We start from the raw sequence: 20,083 nt of genomic DNA, 5'->3' as shown, positions 1-20,083 counted from the left end.
AGGAACCTCCATCTTGGGGGCGACGCACAGCATCACATTGCTTTCCAATGCAGTCAGATCCTCAAACAGCCCCCACTGACTGACGCGAACTCACAGGCCAACGGGGCGCCCCACGCCGACTTTCGGCGCAGCATTGTAGGATGGCCACACCAGTGCGGCAAGTTGCTGGACACCACCTCGGTGCCATCCGGATCTTGGCGCGTTGTGCTGCCTTTGGCCCCATTCGCACATCAGTCCGCTACTGACGCCATCTCACAGGCTAATGGGGCGCCCCACGCCGACTTTCAGCATTGTAGGATGACCACACCAGTACAGCAACTTGCTAGACATCACCTCGGTGCCATCCGGATCTCGGCGCCCCACTGCAGATGAAGTGCCTCTCAACTATGAAACCACCACTGTGACATCCGGATCTTGGCGCGTTGTGCTGCCTTCGGCCTATTCGCACATCGGTCCACTACTGACGCCATCTCACAGGCTAATGGGGCGACCCACGCCGAGTTTCAGCATTGTAGGATGACCACACCAGTGCAGCAACTTGCTAGACATCACCTCGGTGCCATCCGAATCTTGGCATCTCAACGCCTAGTGGTATCTTCCATACAGAAAATATTGTTACGCTACCTTTGGCCCCATTCGCACATCAGTCCGCAACTTAGACATCACCTCGGTGCCATCCGGATCTTGGCATCTCAGCGCCTTGTGGTGTCTTCTCGTCAGAAAATATTGTTGTGCTGCCTTTGGCCCCATTCGCACATCAGTCCGCTACTGACACCATCTCACAGGCCAACAGGGCGCCCCACGCCGACTTTCAGCATTGTAGGATGGCCACACCAGTGCGGCAACTTACTAGACACCACCTCGGTGCCATCCGGATCTTGGCGCGTTGTGCTGCCTTCGGCCTATTCGCACATCGGTCCGCTACTGACGCAAACTCACAGGCCAACGGGGCGCCCCACGCCGACTTTCAACATTGTAGGATGGCCACACCAGTGCTGCAACTTGCTGGACACCACCTCGGTGCCATCCGGATCTTGGCGCGCTGAGTTGCCTTCGGCCTATTCGCACATCGGTCCGCTACTGACGCCGCCTCACGTGCCAACGTATTTTCTCCGCATTTTATACCCTATGCCGCATAACAGGTCATGTGACTTGTTTATAAAACTTTTCATTGGTTCATTTTACTTTTGGTTTCCTAATGATGGAAGGCTTGATCATATGACCTAAAAACAACACTTTTCATTGGATGAAAACTTTTTTTTTTTCCAAACGATGAAAGCCCCACCTTGTTTCTGGATGTTTCAGACTGAAGCTGGCGTCAGCATGAGAGCACCACCATCTCGTAGCTCCGTCGTGGTCATTCCGCGAGCAATCATGGCAGCCGCTCCCCACCAGAAGCCTGCAGGAGTCGGGGCCCCCAAAACTTTTGATGAATTCTCAAAGCGGAGGGGACGCTTTCGAGAATGGGGTCCAAGACCTAGCAGACAAGCGTCCGATTTCCAAGGTGTCCCAGGGCCATTTCAGTGGACCAGGCCCAAAAAGGAAAGAGCCTGCCGCCATTTTGAGAGTCCTGTGGCAGCCGACTATCGCTGCACCGCAAGAGTGGGCGCAACTCAGCTGAATTGCGGCTTTTGACACAGTGGACCAAAAACGGACGGAATGGCAACTGAAACGGTAAAGGGGCGCCCCACTACAACAGATGACACTCCACCTGGAGAGGCCCGTTCACGCCGCCTCCCCCGGGGAGCTCCACGCCGTTATTCGGAGCAGCATTGTAGGATACCAAAACCAGTGCGGCAACTTACTGGACATCACCTTGGTGCCATCGTTCTGCTGCCTTGGAACTATTCGCACAACAGTTTGCTACTGAAGACCCACCCCCCGCGACGCCCCACGCCGTTATTTGCTGGGTGGCAACTTACTAGACATCACTTTCGTGTCATGTAGATTTCAGCGCGTTCTGCTGCCTTGGAACTATTCGCACAACAGTTTGCTACTGATGACCCGCCCCACGCCGGAAATCTGGACGTTGTGCTGCGTTGGGACTATTCGCACAGCCGACCGCTACTTCGTTGTTTTTCCCTAAAAATGTTTATATGTTATTACTATTTTTGTTTTCTTGTATATATTTATAAATTATTAAAGTTTTATAATCTTACTACTTTGTCGGAGTGCTATATATTTTTAATGTGACACATAATTGTAAAAACTTTGATGTACAAAGAGTCATCCCTGGAATCTTCCGCTTCACGCTCGGTCCCCTCCCCAATCACAATACAGGATGGTTTTCAGATAATAGCAACGCTTCTGCTGTGACGGATCTCATCGAGTGTGGGCCTTGATCTACTATAACTCCTTTGAAGAGGGGTGAATCTTTACAGCTGTGGCCATAAACTACATCTGCAGGGCTAGCTGATACCCTAGGACCAGCCTGGACAATCGGACACAGAGGAAAAGGAGTGTCAGAGGGTGCAGTAGTGAATAGGGCGAAAGGGAGGTGTCGGGCGGGCACAGGGTGTGATTCTCAGGAAAGAGCAGCGCAGATGGGGGGAGGTTTATTACCCATGCATAAGACAGAGAGCGGGGGTGACCACTGCCTGGGGGAGATGCTTGCGAGGGTGGGGAGCCATGCTAAGGATCGACAGCGTGCACAGAGTGGGTCTGGTCAAGGCATCTAAAATGGCTGCCGTGCACGACTAAAGTGTGGCATTTGAAAAAAGACAAGATGGCGCAGACAATGTTTTTCAACACTTCCTGATTTCCTTCGAATCGAACGTTAACAGACGTTGGGGCATATTACCAAAGTTAAGCGATATTTATCCCTAACGATGCATTGCAAAGATTTTTTTACCGTCAGAAATTATCGCAGATAAACGTTGCTATTATCAAAGTTTATCGCAAATACGATAAAAACCGACCGCAATGCATTAATATCGCTGAAAACTCAGCGATATTCATGCATCACCGAGCTAATCCTCTTAGCCATGTTATCCACCTCCCATAGGATAACATGGCTAAGAACTGCTCAGGGCAGCTGTTACTTTTTGGAGATATTCGCGCTTATCTCGAATATTTCCAAAAGTCGATAATAGGAGATAGCGATGTTAGCGACTGTTTCCAGTCGCTAACATCTTGGCATGCCCACTTTGCATGTCATTAGTGATAAATATCACTCACATGCAAAGTGGGGCCCAAGATGGTCGCTATCTCCTACTAGCCGTCGCTAACTGGTGTTAGCAACAGCTAGGTAATACAGATATAATTTTATCTCCGCGAAGCGGAGCGCTGTTACAGATATATATCTTGTTTTTGAACGTTAATTTCTCAAAATGCACTGAAGCACATATATTGAGACCTAGCAAAGGCACATCGGGCTACCAGTCCCTAATATTTTACCAAGTTTCGTGCAAATCCATTCAGCCGTTCGATTATTATTATTATTTATTTTTTTTGCCCCGCGGGGCCCTTTTAAAACCTCCACATCAAACCTAGGGGATCAGCGAGGATCTACTATGCCCCCTTATGGTCATTTGCCCCTTCGCTTTGGCCTCCTCTTGTCTCTCGATCCTACCGAGAGACAAGATGGCGGCCGCTACGGACTGTTTGGAATGTTTACAGACACCGGAGAGCCAATCAGCTTCGCTTCGCAAAGCTCCGTAACGCGAAAAGTACGCGAAGCGGTCCGCTGTTACAGATATATATCTTTTTTTGAACGTTAATTTCTCAAAATCCACTGAAGCACATATATTGAGACCTAGCAAAGGCACATCGGGCTACCAGTCCCTACAATTTTGCCAAGTTTCGTGCAAATCCATTCAGCCGTAAGATTATTATTATAATTTTTTTTTTTTGCCCCGCGGGGCCCTTTTAAAACCTCCACATCAAACCTAGGGGGTCAGCGAGGATCTACTATTCCCCCTTATGGTCATTTGCCCCTTCGCTTTGGCCTCCTCTTGTCTCTCGATCCTACCGAGAGACAAGATGGCGGCCGCTACGGACTTTTTGGAATGTTGACAGACGCCAGAGAACCAATCAGCTTCGCTTCACAAAGCTCCGTTGCGCGAAAAGTCCGCGAACCAGTGCGCTAACTGGTCCGCTGTTACAGATATATATCTTTTTTTAAACGTTAATTTCTCAAAATCCACTGGAGCACATATATTGAGACCTACAAAAGGCACATCGGGCTACCAGTCCCTACAATTTTGCCAAGTTTCGTGCAAATCCATTCAGCCGTTCGGGCTAAAAGTGAGGCCAACCGCCCTATGGAAAACTCAATGTTAAAAACACGTTTTGGGACCCCCCTTTTTTCTCGGCCCCCACCGGACGAACCCCCCCCAAATTTTCAAGGGCTGCTCAGAAACAAAATGTGCCATTTTCCTGAAAATTTCAGCCAATTCCGTCCACAAACGCCAAAGTTATTAGACATAGAATTTTCAAAAAACCCATAGAGAAAAAATCCTAACTATATATACCTACTGGCGACCGCCAGTAGGTAATATATATATAATATATGTATATATATATATATATATATATATATTCACTGAAAAAAACATAGGTTATAGACCATATATAGTTAGGAATTAGCATTTACAAAACCTTGAAAATTCACTGAAAAAACCATAGGTTATAAACCATATATAGTTAGGAATTAGCATTTAAAAAAACTTACTTTACTCACACAAAACCATTGAAATTCCATATATAGTTAGTTGTACTAACTATATATCGCGCACCCGCAATCCACTGCTGATCATGTCACATATTACATCATTCATGACATGGTCAGTGACATCACTGATGACATCACTGATGACATCTCAAATGACATCACTGATGACATCACTGATGACATCTCAAATGACATCACTGATGACATCACTGATGACAACATCCAGTGACTGTATGTTTCTGTAAAGTTAAAATATGTCTTACATATTGAAGAATGAGTTGATGTAGAAGTGTCTGAACAAAGGATTTAGTAGGTGCATGACTGACTGTATGAGTGAGTGATTAAATGTGTCTCACTGAGTGCATGGGTTAGTGACTAAACTGTCTTAATTTGTGCATCATTATGTCTGTTGTTCTGTAAACTGCTGCATGTGTTGATCAGTAGCTATATGATTAACTATATGGGTTATTGATTGGTTGCCCAAGTATTTGTATGGGAGACTGAGAGTGTGTATGGGTGGCTGGGAGGTGTATGACTCTCTGCATAGATGTATGGGTTCAAAAGTGCATGTGGAAACAGCTGTATGGGCGGTTGACTGTGTGCATGACTGTATTGGTGAGTGAATAGATATCTCAGTGCTACATGTCAAAGTAAGTACATATGTAAAATACAGTACATGTGAGAGTTGACATATATAAATAACTGTGCATAAGAGCCAGTGAATGTGTGAGTGGCTGTATGGATCATTGTGAACTTGTATCCAGGATTGTATAAGTGAGTAAATATGTTTTAGTATATGTTTGAATAAGTAAGGTGTGTTTAACTGTATAGTTAAGGAAATGGAGGTGTGATTGATTGTTTGCATGACTGACTAGGTGTGTGTGTAACTTCATGGATGAGTGACAATCTGTGAGTCTGTGTTTACACTGAGTGTATCTAAGGTTATATTAGAGTCTGAAGAGGTTCATCGTATTATCACATGAATGATGTCATCAGTGATGTGATCAGTAATGTCAAATGAGATGTCATCAGTGATGTCATCAGTGATGTCATTTGAGATGTCATCAGTGATGTCATCAGTGATGTCATTTGAGATGTCATCAGTGATGTCATCAGTGATGTCACTGACCATGTCATGAATGATGTAATATGTGACATGATCAGCAGTGGACTGCGGGTGCGCGATATATAGTTAGTACAACTAACTATATATGGAATTTCAATGGTTTTGTGTGAGTAAAGTAAGTTTTTTTAAATGCTAATTCCTAACTATATATGGTTTATAACCTATGGTTTTTTCAGTGAATATATATATATATATATATATATATATATATATATATATATATATATATATATATATATATATATATATAACGTAATATTAATTAAAAAATATACAATATTTTTACCATAGGATAGCGGGAGGGTAAAAATTACTATTCCCACTCCAGAAAGTGCAACAGTAGGGAAAGCGTTGGATAGCGTAGAGGTAAAAATTACTATTCCCACTCCAGAAGAGTGCAACAGTAGGGAAAGCTTTGGATAGCGTAGGGGTAAAAATTACTATTCCCAATCCAGAGAGTGCAACAGTAGGGAAAGCGTTGGATAGCGTAATTGTAAAAATTACTATTCCCAATCCAGTGAGTGCAACAGTAGGGAAAGCGTTGGATAGCGTAGGGGTAAATATTACTCTTCCCACTCCAGAGAGTGCAACAGTAGGGAAAGCGTTGGATAGCGGGAGGATAAAAACTTCTATTCCCACTCCAGAAAGTGCAACAGTAGGGAAAGCGTTGGATAGCATAGGAGTAATATTTACTATTCCAACTCCAGTGAGTTTAACAGTAGGGAAATTAATGATTTAATATATTAATAAAAATGAATTGAATATCAATACCAATAAAGCATTAATTAAAATGAATCACCAATTTAATATTATGTACTAATTAATCAATTAGAAATACAAATAAATGTTAGTTATTACAAATTAATTACCCATTCATAATTAACTAACTAATTAATTTTCAATAACAAAAACGAATTGATAATACAAATTAATACCAATTAATATTTAACAGTAAATTAATTATCAATACACAAATGTATTTTAATACATTTTTAATTTGTAATTAATTACAATTAAATTACTTCTCACCCTATTCCCCTATAAACCCACAATCATCTACAGGAAATAAATTAATACAATTATCATAATTATCAATTAATTAATGATAAAATTATTTACCAATTATTAAATACCAATTAAAAATTAATTAACAATAAATTAAAAATCAATACCAATAAATAGGAAAACGTATTTACTTAATTACAATTAAATTACTTCCCACCCTACCCCCCTATAAACCCACAACCCGCTACAGAACTAAAAAGCTAATTTAAATTAAAAATAATTTCTAAAAATGTATATTCAATTTAATATAATTAAATTACTTCCCACTTTATTTCCCTATAAACCCACAACGCGCTACAGAATTAAATTACGCAAAAATTAAATAACATAAAATGTATTACTTAAAATAAATTAAACATACATTACAAAAATATTATACACTTTTCACACATATACTAACATACAAAACACTTTAAAAAATTCGATATTATTAAAAATTCGATATATTTTAATGCCTATTATATACTTCGATATTTTGACTTCTATATTTTGACAATCGATGTTACTTACCTTCAATTCGATATTTTTAGCTACTATATTGTTTCCATTTGATATTTTGTCCATTCTATATTTTTACTTCAATATTATGTCAATTCTATATATTTTTTTCAATATTATGGCTAGTTACCCTTCTCTCCACCTCTAGCTGGAGGACACAGATTCATGTGTGTTGGCGGGTCCCCGCAGTGAGCACCGCAGAGTTTGCTTTATGCAGGAGTCATGTTCTGCTCAGGTGTGTTGTGCATTCCTTCCTAGGACGAGGAGCAGTTCAGCGGTTCTCTGCACCCTGTGACCCTGGCAGGCCACTTGATTTTACACAAGCCTCAGGCGGAACTCTGGAATCTCAGCGAGTTTTTATGTGACCCCGCAATATTTAACAGAATACAGCTCCGCGTGTTGTGCCCAACCCTAATTATTGGAAGTGTGTATCATATCATACTCCTCCTATCTAGGACGGTGGATTCCTGCTAGGTCTAACATATATTAAAAAGGAAGATTTAGACTGGGCAAAAGGTTTATTTTGTCTGGTTTATTTGCCAGTTTTAAAACTACATACCTACTCTGTGGAACCAGGAGTAGAGACATGCTTTGCAGACAGAGGGGCCGTGACAGATGCCGCATCAACAGGGTTGGCGCTGACGAATAACAGACGGAGAGTGAGGTGGGAGAAGCTAGCCTCGTACCCAGAGAAGGTTTCCTGGCTCTATGCCCGGGTTATTCCCACTCTTGAAAGGGTGTGCGAATTACTGGAGCATCCCACGCATGACATACACAAGCAATTGGGCCCGGTGCATGATGACCTCATCAAGTCTGTCCATTAAAGTAATGGGGTGACCCAAAAGGTACTGGACCTGGGTTATTGACGATACAAAACAATTGGTCCAAGACCTATATATTTTCATATGTCCCTGAATTAATCAGTAAATTTCCAACTACAGAGCTTGTCATTACAGATCAGCTCAACACAGTAAATGCATCTCACTCTACAAGACAAGAGAAACCAAAACGCATTTGGAAAGAAACAGCAGCAAAAGACAAATTATAATCAAAAACGCAAGTAATATTTTAATATTATTACCAGGTCAGTAAATTACTCATTTCAAAATTTTTTGTTTTTATAAATAGCAAAGGTTGCCCCAATACGAGCGTGCAGATGGAAAGGCTCTGGGTGAAAAGGTGTGTGAAGGATAAAGACAGAAAAGGAATTCACAGAAAATATTTGTGACATAAAATAATCGTAACTGTTTTTTTTTGTTTTTTTTATGTATCATACGAAGAAATTAATTAATTGTAGTATACAACCTGGCCACAAACAAAAACAAATTAGGTCAAATGTTCATGACTACTCAGTGTCAACAATACGGTCTGCACATAAATATACAGAGACAGAATGGTCCAGGTATTTGTTAATAAGGGCGTCGACGTTTCGACTCGTCTTTAAGGCCTATCGGTCAATTAAGCCTTGGCCATGCGAGTCTTCATCAGGACTTGTAGAGTGAGATGCATTTACTGTGTTGAGCTGATCTGTAATGACAAGCTCTGTAGCTGGAAATGTACTGATTAATTCAGGGACATATGAAAATATATAGGTCTTGGACCAACTGTTATGTATCCTCATCAAGTCTGTGGCTGAAGTTCTCTTTTCCACGGGCAAGAATGGGGGTGCACCTTACAACCGCCCATCTTGGTATAATGCTGCATGCGGAAAGGCCAAATTAGATCTCCTGACTTCAATCAAGGAAGGAACAGACAGATCTGTGTTACAAGTCAGGAGAAGGGACTACAGGCGCTTGATTACCCACGCTAAAAGCGAATGGGAGACCGAAAAATGGGAAAACCTCTCTAGATCACTAGCCAGTAGGGACTTCCGCAAATTTTGGAGAATTGTTAACACGGGGTCTGAGGAGCTAGCCTCAGCCATCAAACCTAACATCTCAGCCAAGGCTTGGCAAGATCATTTCCAGTCCCTCTATAGTGAGAGGGATGTGGCCCCAGAAAACCCCCCACCCATTGCCATTGGAGTGGTGGAAGGGGGTTTCTTCACAGAGAGGGAGGTACGAGTGGCTATTGCAGGGCTAGCATCGGGCAAAGCCCCGGGATTGGACGGCTTGCCGGGTGATTTATTTAAACAGGAGACCGATGTATGGGCTCCTTATCTGGCGGTGATATTCAATGCCGTCCTGAGAGGTATGGAGGTACCCTGTACTTGGCTGGGCGCAGAGATTGTTCCCATTCTTAAGAAGGGATCACCTCTGCTCCCAGCCAACTACAGGCCTATCAGCCTCATAGACGTTCCCCAGAAACTATTTGGTAGGCTGATATTAGATCGCCTCCAAAACTGGATTGAGGAATTTACTATCCTTAGTCCCTACCTGGCGGGATTTAGAAGGGGGTCTCTCCTACGGATCAGATCTTCCGTCTGAATCTCTTGTTCTGGAAGACTGCAGTAGCCGAGGGCGGCAGTTTGTACACGGTTTTCGTGGACTTACGAGCCGCCTTCGACTTGGTGCCAAGAGACAGATTATGGACAGTATTGGCAGAGTTGGGCATTCCGGCTGACATCCTAGCCATCTTGATAAGACTACACCAGGGTAACTTTGCACGTGTTAGGTGTGGCAGAAACGGGACACTTTCTGGAAGGTTCCCCATTGACAGGGGGGTGAGACAGGTCTGTGTGCTCGCACCGATCCTGTTCTGCCTCTTTGTCAACGGGGTTATCGCCCACCTGACCAGGATGGGCGACAGCGATGCCCCCAAGCTAAACGGCAGCAGGGTGCCAGCCATTATGTTCGTGGACGACACCCTGCTGCTGTCTAAGTCCCCCATGGGAATACAACCGGTCCTGGATGGGTTCTCAGCCTTTTGCGTAGAGAGGGGGCTTGAGATAAATGCCCTGAAAACGAAATATATGATTCTCAACCCCCCCCCCCATTGACACGCCCTAACCCGACCATAGGTGCGCTAAGACTCGAGAGGGTTCTTACTTTCGAATACCTGGGGGTAACCATTAACCAGGACATGACATGGGACACACACCGGACTAAGGCTAACATGAAATTGGCCCAGCTAACGGGAGGTATTTGTAGGTTGCCAAGCGGGTCTACTCACAAACCCTTTCGACCTGTGCTCCAAATCTACAAAATGCAGGCAAGAGGGGCTGTTTTATATGGAGGGGAACTGTGGGGTCACACTCCTGCCCAAAATTTATTGACCACCGAAAACAAATTCATTAGACAGTTGGCGGTTTTACCGATAAGCACCCCTCTTCTTCCACTGAGAATGGACCTGGGTCTTAGACCAATAACAGAAGAGTTGGGACTAAAACCACTAACCTTTTGGCGTCGCATTTGGAGTATGCCAGAATTAACGAACTACAGGGACGAACTGCAAGAGATCCTGTGCCTATCCTGTGCAACAAAAATCCCCTGGTTGAGATATATAAAGCAAACATGTGAGACACTAGGAAGACCAGAACTCTGGCTAGATCCAGGAAACACATGTAGTAGGACTCCACATAAAACTATCTCGAAGGACTTGTACGAGCTAAAGTTACTGGCCTCAACAGGGAATACGGGGAGGGGTCTCTTACAAGTTCGTTTATCAAACATAAAGACTCATACTACTTAGAGCATGTTCTAGATGGTATAACTCCCGTTCTGACAAGAAAACTATACATGCAGTGGCACTATAGTACACTTCCCACTAGGGCTTTTACTAAGCGCTGGGCCCGGTCGTTGTTCAGAGAACAGTGCCTGTCATGTTCATACCATCAGGAAAATTACCTTATATTTTTTTGTAACGCCTACCAAAGATCAAGGAAATACTGGCTCGTCCCCCTTCTCAAAAATCTAGGATTTAGACACTATCTTCCAGCCTATAGAGTTTTAAAAACAGACTTATCATCTCCGATTGTGTTCGCGGTGGCTAAATTTCTGACAGCAATGTGGCACACTCGCACTCGCTACATGAAGCTTGAAATAGATTTGGGATAAATGAATTGTATTGACGATTTTAAATGTATTACATTGCAAATGATTTTAACTGGTTTATTGCAACGTTTTCAATCTTTTCTTACTTGGCACTATTTTAATCTGATTGTGTATTTTCTGTACTTCTTTTATGATCCAAACGGATCGAAATAAAGATTGAAATGAAAAATGCTTTGCATTGTCACTGTCACTGTAGTGATGACCTAATATGTGCTGGATGTATATTTTGCCTTATAAGGTGATATAATGTAACCCTGGACTTTCTCATGGGAGAGCCATCCTTGACACAGTAAAAAAACGACTTTGGATTATTTTTACTGCCAGGACATGTAAACCTACAATACACATGTCCTACTTTTTAAACTCTGTGCATCCTGCCCTAAGGGCATATAGGGCATACCTTAGAGGTGACTTATAAGTATTAAAAGGAAGATGTAGGCCTGCCAAAGCATACGTATACAAGAAATTGGTTGTCTCTGAAACTCATGTTGGTTGACTGTACTTTGTTGAGGATTTATGAATGAATAGAATTAAGCCTATGGAGGGGTTTATAAAAATGACATATCTTGAAATATTAACAACAGAGTATGTCTGGAAGTATGACTTCTGACAAATTAGTACACTACCTCCTGTGAGATATATATGTATATGAAGGCACCAGTGGTGTTTTGGTGCTGGAGGTGAAAGCACCGGGCAATTAATTACTTTTTGACCCTGAAACTTTGAACTTTGGCATCTTTATTTAATTTATGTTTACATGTCCTGGCAGTGAAAACGATCTAAACTTTTTCTTTAACTTGGCAAGTCTGGCTCTTAAATAGTAACACTCTGGGTTAACTGCTAACACTTTAAAATGCCTAACATCCATTTAGGAGTAGCTAGAAAATTGATTCCAGGGTTCACATTTATAGTAATTTAAAATTAAACCTAATGGTCAAGTCAGACTTTACAGTGCTATTATAAGATTTTGGAAGTTGTCATTTTTCTGCTTGAGTCAAATGTGCTTTGCTACTAGTGTTCACTTACACACAGGAGCTACATGAATCCTTAATTAGGCGTGAAGTGGCTCCCAGAGCTGAAACAAAGGGAGAGGGTCTGACCTTCTCCTGACAGGATCACCATCAGGGCTGTTCCCAGGAACTTAATTAACTTTAAAGGATGCCTTCTGACAGGTAGCTGTAGCTCACACCTGGGTGTCCTGCTATCCAGCAGGACACCAATCACAGTGGGAGAGGAGCTGCACCTAGAATCAGCTTTTAGTTAAAACAAGGGAGGGGGACATAGCCACACCTCTGGATGGGCACAGAGAGCTCAGCACAGGGGAAGAAAGTCTTCCGCCTTCTTGGCTTTTGGTAGAGAAGGGCACTCTAGGATAATTTACAGTGCAACACAGATGAAGTGATGCAAAGGTGGGGAGGGTAACCTCTGGGAAATTGTATCCATTGGTAAGGGAGTAGGCAGGAGTTCATCCCACCCACAGGCTGGCACTGGGAATACATGTACTATCAGTACCCTATTCAGAACAACTCAAGACCTGTGGAAGATAGAACAAAACTGTGTCCCTGTTACTGTAACCTGTGAAGAGGAACCTAATGGCTTGATATGTTCTTATTGGTGCTCAGGACTGGGATGTGGACTTCAATGTTCAGTTGGCTGACTGTCTGTTAAGCTTCAGGAACACAAAAGCTTCAAGAAGCCTGCTTTCCTGATGAGCCCAGCTAATCAGTTTCAACAGATCACGTCCTGGACCCTGCAGGTGGCTACTGATGTTGTGAGTCCTGATCTCTAAGTGGTGTCCTTAAGGTTCTGGGACCCTCAGAAAAGTGTCTGGGTGTATTACTTTTGAATAACCCTAAAATCTCAGATTTAGAACCTTTTACAAGTATTTTTGATGGTGAACTCACAGAAGACTGAAACAAACTGACTAAATCAATCCAATGAAGGTGCAGTGCTGCTGTGCCAATGATTCAGGTTGCTCCTGCTCAGAAATTTTCCACAGTAACAAATCCAATTCAGTGGGAAATTGTGTAGAGGTTACTCAGCCTCACAAACTCCTGTTCAGCTACAGCTTTCAGCTTTGCCCCGCTGGAAGAATCCAAGCTCCAAAAAAGTGACTAAGTCCGAAGGTAGAAATCTTCACTGGACAATGGCACCAAAAAGTCAACGCTTATCCAGAACTTCTTCCAAAGGCTATCTGGCCTCATGGAACCCATTTCAGCCACAGTCTGCTAACTTGCCCCGCTGAGGATTTTTGACATACAATTTAGAGACTAAGTTAGAAAGTAAAGTTTATGACCAGGATGAATATGATCTCTGTGTCCAACCTGCACTACACAGCAGTTGACCTTAAACCTTACTCTTGTCCCTGTATAGCATGATCAGTGGCCATGAGTCTGTGCAATCTAGTGCTATTTTTATCTGAAACTTTAAAAAGTCACTTCCACTGGTTAGATTTTGGTTGTTTTGGTCTTATTTTGATCAGTAAAATATACTCTATGTTTGATGTAAATTAGTGGGATTTTTAAATGTTTTGGTGATTCAAACTGCTTTACACATTTTGTTAATTTAATCCTGTCTGCTCTATGCCATAGCTACCAGGGGCTGAGCTCAATTTTAAATTGCTGACATCTTTACTGGACCTAACAAAACAGTGCCATTATTACTTGTGTTGGTCTACCAGTCACCACAACAGACAATCCACTTTTTCATAGGTACCTGAACACAGCCAGTATGATGTGTGGGTCTGCACTGGATATTCCTGAAACAGTGTTGTTTTTACAATTACTAGAACTGGGCAGAATTTGTCTAAGTGAAACACCATAAAATTACCAAAAAACTCCACTGTGCTACGTGGAGTTCCGCAAGTTTCGGAGTGCATTAGGGTGCACTTGTGCACTGATTTCTCGTACTTGGTGTTTGTCCAGCGCTGGAAAATCAACGCGAGTGGCATCATGTGCAGCGCAAAAGTGCGCTGCTTCGTTCTGCTGCTTGAGTTGATTTTCTACTAGAGAGGCAGCTTCCTCAATGCAAATGAACGGCTTCTCAATGCAAGCAGCCGCAACCATCAATGTCCGCCTGCATTCAGAAAGCTTGCTGGAAGATGGTCTAGCATTGCATTTTCCTCACTGGCCAACTTCATGTTAGCGAGCGTGAGTGAGGAAAAAAATCCGCTTCACTTTACACAGTGCAGTTTTACAAAACTCCACGTGCTCCAAGGAGTAAAGAAAACTCTGCAATCTCTGTAAATGAAGCAGAGTTCACCACTCAGACCTGGAAATGACAAACATTATTATTTATTTATTTATTTATTTAAACATTTGTAAAGCGCTACGAAGGCCCTTGGGCATCTCGGCGCTAGTATCTGCTAAATTCAACCCTACAGGAAGATGTGATTATTGGTCAAATAACCACGTTTTGAGTTGTTTTCGAAAGGACCATAAGGAGGGGCTGTTCTTTATGAGTAGTGGCAAAGAGTTCCAGAGCTTGGGTGCTGAAACAAGGAATCTTCTGTCACCCCATGAGACCAGTTTGGTACGGGGTACTTCCAGCTGGAAGAGATCAGAGGACCGCAGGGACCTAGTAGGCCGGTAGGGAACAAGTTGTTGAGTAAGAAAGGCTGGTCCCTGGTTGTGCAGTGCCTTATAGACAATGCACAGAGCCTTGAACTTAGTTCTGTTCCTGATGGAAAGCCAGTGCAATTCTCTAATGGTGCTTGAGACTGATTGAAATTTGGGGATGTCACCCAACAGTCGGGCAGCAGCATTTTGAATAGTTTGCAGCTTATTGAGAACTCTCTCTTGGGAATTTAAGAATAGAGCATTGCAATAGTTCAGGGTGGATAAGACCAAGGACGTAATCAGGGTTTTGCCAGCTGAAGTAGGAAGAAAAGGGAGGATTTTTTTGATGATTCGTAGTTTATAGAATGCGGAGGAGGCAATCTGATTTGCGTGGGGGAGAAAAGTGAGCCGGTCATCAAACATGACACCTAGGTTCCTCACTTTACTGACTGGAGTGGGAGGTGAACCCATGGACTGTGGCCACCAGCGGGAAGACCAATCTGGGGATAAGTTTCCAAAGATGACCACCTCGGACTTATCCGAGTTCAATTTAAGGCAGTTGGAGGCAATCCAACTCCCTATGGCCTGCATGCCCAGATTGAAATTATCAGCCATTTTTTGTCCATCATTTCTGATGGCCAAGACCAACTGGGTGTCGTCAGCATAGGATGTAAGGCTCATCCCATGAGCTCTAATAGTTTTGGCAAGGTCCGACACATATATATTAAAGAGTGTCGGACTCAGGGATGAGCCTTGAGGTACTCCGCACGGCAGGCCCAGGGTGGTGGACTGAAAAGGCCCTATAGTGACCACCTGAGTCCTTTCGGCAAGAAAGGATGCCAGGAGGGTCTTAGCCTTGTGCTTAATCCCCAGATCTTCGACACGGTCGATCAAAATAGCATGATCGACCGTGTCAAATGCTGCTGAAAGGTCCAGCAGTATCAAGATCGCAGTGCCACCCGCATCACGAATGATTCTGATGTCTTCTGTGGCCTTGATCAGGGCCGTCTCCGTCCCATGATGTTGGCGAAAACCAAACTGAGAATCATCCAATAGATGATGGGATTCTATAAAGGCTGACAGTTGGACATTTAAAGCCTTTTCAACAACTTTAGCCAAAATAGGCAAATTGGCAATCGGTCGGTAATTTTTTAGCTCGTTCCTGTCTAAGTTTGGTTTTTTCAGCAACGGCTTAAGTAAAGTCTTTTTTAGATCAGAGGGGTAAACTCCTGTGTTGATCAGAGTGTTACAGATAGTGGTGATGGCTGGGAGCAAGACTTCCAAAACTGGTAGCAATACTTTGTACGGGCAAGGATCAAGGGCAGAGCCTGATTTAATGAGTGACAAAAAATCCCTGACCTGAGTGATAGAGACCTCCTTAAACTGAGAGAGAGAAGGACCAGCTATGGAGGAACTCGCCTTCTCGGGGGCAGTATTTACTGGCATTTTTACGCAGTTGGCAAAGACAGCATAAATGTCATTGACTTTATTGTAAAAATAGTTGGCCAACGCATCACAAAATAATTGGGAGGAGGGGGGTTGTAGATTAGGTAAGCAGCCGGCCAATTGTTTAGTGGTCTCAAACAAAGCTTTGTTTGAATTTTTGGAGAGTTCGATTTTTTCCGAGAAGAACTTCTTCTTAGCATCTAGGATCATATTTTTGTATATGATAACCGAGTGCTTGTATATTATTTTGGCCTCTTCGGAATAGTGTCTGCGCCAGTTCCTTTCATTCCTCCGACACAACTGCTTCTGTGTCCTTAGTGTTTCTGAGAACCATGGGGCAGACGGGGATGATCTATTTCGAGAGCTTTGTTTTAACTGGACCAAGAGAGTGGCCGCAGATGCAACCCATTATGGCAGCCTATAGATTATAAATGCCCATTTAGAGGAAATCTAAAAACAGCAGGTGTAGGACTATGGATGCTGTCATGTTTATACTACATTTTTATACTTATAGTGTTCATAGTGGGCACGGCTAAGCAGAGACTGGGATAAGATCTATGTGTCTTAACAGGAATTTTTCAGTCATACCACTTTCTGTGAGTTGGAACAACTAATAAATGGCTGGACAAAACCAAACATGGTTTAGCAATAGGGCAACATGCATAGAATCAAAAAGTAGTGTAGGGAAGTCTGAAAATAAGTGATAGTAATTGTAGTTCTGCAGGCTGCTATTAGAGATGAGTGTGAGGTGATGAGTGAGAAACCACATTTGAGCTTGGCAGACAGGGAGACCTATTCATTTATCATTACCGATGTTTAAGCTCCTTTGCACCACTTTGTCCACCATCAACAAAAAGGCAGTGCTCATTAAGGGCTAACTATTGATCCCCTGCTAAAAAGGTTGCCATAGTATCTCTAAAGGCTGCCCTTCATCCACCATTCAAGTTTCAGTGTCTGGGGGACTCCTTCTGTCTCATTAATGCAGGCAATACAAGTCCACTGTCTTGGAGGCTGTCTCACAACCTCCATCTTGTGCCATGGCCAACCAAGAACAATCTAATAAGAATCTCACTAGCTTCAGCACACCAACACTCACATACAACATTCAGTTGTGCTAGCATTAATATACATACTTTTAGATGCAGGGTAGTCAGTACAAGGTCGGGTATGTCAAGAAAGCAGAATTTCACACAAGCATGCCTCTAGGCTCTCAATTTGAAATTGATAAAAAAAACTGCCTGTCATAAATGGTATATTCGACCACCTTCATGGTGCATATCCAGATTGTCATTGTCACAGGAGGCAATCTTGTGTTGATGAGAGTTTGCTTTTCACAATCCTTGTGACCTCACAGTTTGGCCTAGGGTCTCAGTGTCAATTTTAGGTCTAGTTCTCAGAGTGCATGCAGGATTCTATGTGAGCTGGGGCCTCAAGGAAATCAGATACCCATTTCATGCAGTCAGGTTACCTTGAGCAGGGGTAAATATAAATTCATCATGGAGCAGACATTTCCACTATCAATATATCTGGCAGAACCAGAAAGGAGTACAGCCTTGCTAGGCGTATACTATAAATAGAAACATTATTATACAAAATTACAATTATTTAGCCATTAAATAAGATTAGCACACTAGAAAAAGGCACAATATATACACATGCATAGATATGTATATTAACTAAAAACAAAGGTTAAAGTGTAGTATAGTAAATTATAGCAAAATAACTTTAATTCATATGACAAAACTGAAATTCACCTAAGAATCTATAGGCTAACGTGACGTCATATTAAGGAGGCAATGTCCCATGCAATGAAAGGTTTAAAAATAAAAAAATACTGAAATTCACCAATACAGTCCAGTGAGCTAGCTATAACTTATGTCCACATACACCTGTTATGACCGACATATGACTACAGTATTAATATGTTAAAATTACATAATTGATGAAATGACTGATAATATCTCAAATGACATCAATGATAACATCACTGGTGCTATCATACAATAAATATGACAACATGCTATACACTTTTTGGACTGGAAGATTCTGTAGATGAAATACTTTGGTGCTGCCTGACTTCCAACCATTCTAACTTTCCCCCCAACTCCAACTATGCACAGGACCTAACAAGTTAGAAGACCCTATATCTGCCAGCTAGCAAACACTCTGAAATATGCAGTGGTGGGAGAGCATCTCACCCTACTCAACTGGTAGCTAATTTCCGCTTCATTCGGTCTTCAGTTGTGCACAGCAGGGGTTTGTCTGCAGAGCCTGGCACGAACTGTGCTGTGATAGAGGCCAGGATCTCTTGCCCTCAGTGTATTGAGTTCATCCTAGTCTTTGTTGTCTATAACTATGTCAGGGTTACAAGTTTCACAGACAACTATGGAAAAGGTACATTGATGATATCCTGATCATATGGGAGGGCAACAAAGCTACGACAAAGAATTTTTTGAGGTGGTTGAACTTACAAAATAAGTTCTTAAGTTTTACACACATCAAGATTAGCAAATAATTGGTGTTCCTGGATCTTAATATCATATGCGAACAAGGTATGCTTAAGGCCACAACACATGAAAAGCCAACAGTCAAGAGCTGTCTCCTCCTATGTGATAGTTTTCGCCCGCACCATCTGAGACTAAGGAGGAAGTGTTCTGATTTAGACAAATACAGGTGAAATTCTTGGCAATAATACTAATGGCCAGAAAATACCCCCCAATAATTGTGTCTCGAGCAATGAAACGAGCAAGAAACAATAATAAGGAAGCCCTACTGGAGGTTCCCCCCGAAAAAGAAAAAGAAGAGAGGCCCATTTGCATTGCCACTTTCAACATAGCATCCAATCAAGTAACACAAATTATCAATAAATGTTGGCACATTCTAAACAGGGCACCCTAAGGTTCCCAAAACACATGTTTTCCCACAGAGAGGTGCAGAGCCTGCATGATGTGTTAGTACATACACATCCCCGAAAAACACCCTTGGAGGGGACACAAGGTGACATAGCACCCGTCAAGGACCACCACCCATGTGGAGGCTGCAGTGTCTGCCCTTTGATGAAACCAAGTAAAACTGTTTCATCCAACAACAACTTGACATGGGATTTAGACAATTCACAAACTGCAACAAACAATGGGTAGTATACCTGAAAACATGCCCCTGCAACCTACACTGTGTAGGAATGACAACACACAAAATAAAGCTTAGGATATGTGAACATTGAAGCAACCTGAGATGTGGGGGTGCAACTACAAAAATGTCTACTCATTAAATTGAAAAAAAACACACTGCACAAGACTACATTTGGTAGCCCCTGAAACATATAAACAACACGGTGAATTGTGAATCTAAACTCTTCGAAAAGGAACAGAATCAGCCAATCTGTAAATGCAAAAGAACCTTTTCCTATGTATCAAACCCTATTTTGCAATTCATTACCTTGTCACCGAATAGCAAAATGGGCTTGTGATTTGGTATTTGAAAGGGGCATGTTTAGGGCGTCCCTTCCAAATACTAAATTGCAGTGGTATGTACAAATGTTTGTGACCATGAATATGGTTGCAAAACATTTGTATATTAGCACCAACGTCAAGTTGATGGTAACCCATTGGCAAGTAGGAAGGGGTACCAATGGGACCCATTCCAGTTTGGGAATAGTGGTGAAACATGTTTTGTGAGCAGGCAGTGGCTCCATGGACCACTGCCTGCTCTTAAAAAACGAAAAGAA

Source organism: Lissotriton helveticus, chromosome 5_1 (genome assembly GCF_964261635.1).
Source record: "Lissotriton helveticus chromosome 5_1, aLisHel1.1, whole genome shotgun sequence".
In the NCBI taxonomy this organism is placed as follows: domain Eukaryota; kingdom Metazoa; phylum Chordata; class Amphibia; order Caudata; family Salamandridae; genus Lissotriton; species Lissotriton helveticus.
Note: the sequence above shows the minus strand (reverse complement) of the source record.